Genomic DNA, 1,717 nt, shown 5'->3' on the forward strand with positions numbered 1-1,717 from the left:
TCAAACCTGTTGTTAAAACTAAGTCCATTGACCTCCTTTCCCTAATACTGAAGACTAGACAGGTCGTTCCCCTTAGGGAATTTATGCACAAATACTCATAGTTCAGAAGATAAATTATATGAACCAATAGTACTATTGGACAAATTAAAGCCAATCATCGTAGCTGTGATCAAAATTTAGTTATTCCATGACTTTGACGTCACTCCAGAACTAACCAGGCACAGTTGCTTAAGAAGTGATAAAAATGGATGTAGGAAACGGTTTTGGCACTAATATACAAGGCTAATAGCAAAAAACTATTTCTTTATTTGTGAATCTCATGATAGTGGGACCTGAGAAGTTGTTAGTTGTAAACTAACTTTTGAAGGTTATGCATTTATGCACGGTGTCATCGATCGTAACCTAGTCCGCTAAATCCATGATTTCGTTTCAGAGCGTATTCAGATATGAAGTAAAAATAAAATGTACCTGATATGTCCACCATAGGGCCTAAAAATCCCTCCGATAAAGGACTCCGGATGACTATGATGTAGCATGTTTTGGAACAGCATGTATCCGAACCCACGCGTTTCGGTTCGAGCCGAAGACTCGGAAATCATTTATACAACAGTGAGTATTACTTTCCGAAGTGAACCTGAGCGCTGACTTGGAGTACCGGAAACTGCGTCACCTTAAAAAAGACACTTCTGATCTAGTTGCGGTCCATCCTGCTTTACTAGGGGAGGCAGCTTCAATCCTGGCAACACTGCTTAGTGTGGTGTTTTTACACTAGCTAAGCCGATGTACATTATCGGAAATTTGGAAGCAGGCTCACATCACACCAATTTTCGAAAGAGGTCAACGCAGCGAACCTTCAAGCTAACGACTGGTGGCACCTCTCTCTATACCCTCGAAAATTATTGGGTCCCTGATATGCGACTGTATACACGACCATTAACCTTAAACTTCTTTTCACCCCTACAGCACGGTTCCAAGAAGGGTCATTCTTGTATAGCCAACCTTCTGACTGCGGTGGACAGATGTAAAATCATCCTTGATTGCAAGGGGAAGGGTGACACCATTTACCTTGGCCCCAAGTGCCCTGGTACGGCCGAGAGTGGGGAGGGCCTGCTCTCCCTCTCGAAATGCTCTCACACGGCTACGTGTATACAGCCTCTGTCGGGCAAGTCCTACTCTTTGCCTTCGCGCGGCCGGTGTGTTGTTTACGAAATTAAGAGGACGAAAAGCGAATGTCCTGCGCCTTAACCGGGACAGTGGACACGGTGAGTTCAACTAGGGTTGTTGGGAAACCCTGATTCCAATGGTGCACATGGGCTTTAGTATTCTGAGGGGACAAATGGCGTATGAACCAATTGTTGGTTACCGGCTACCACGGGACTGCATCTCCTCACGATGCTCCAATGCCCTGTGGATCGGACCTTTCGGTCAAAGGCTCGGAGTGTGGCCCCATAAGAAAACTATCTGCTTCGGTCTGGACACCCAAGCAGTATCACAGCCCTCACACAATTACAATGAAATGACAATGATTATTGAATGTACTACTCGCACTCATATTACAGTTGACTAACTCGTACCCATTTGAAATCATCCACTCTTATTTTTATTTATTTGTACTACGTCACTTATCCACCCTCTTCCATTCAAACCTTACGTATCCCTACTTTTTAATTTATACAGCAGCTCGCTTATGGTGGGAATTCTGTTCTGTCTAAACGAT

This window comes from Schistosoma haematobium, chromosome 1, assembly GCF_000699445.3.
Source record: "Schistosoma haematobium chromosome 1, whole genome shotgun sequence".
In the NCBI taxonomy this organism is placed as follows: Eukaryota; Metazoa; Platyhelminthes; class Trematoda; order Strigeidida; family Schistosomatidae; genus Schistosoma; species Schistosoma haematobium.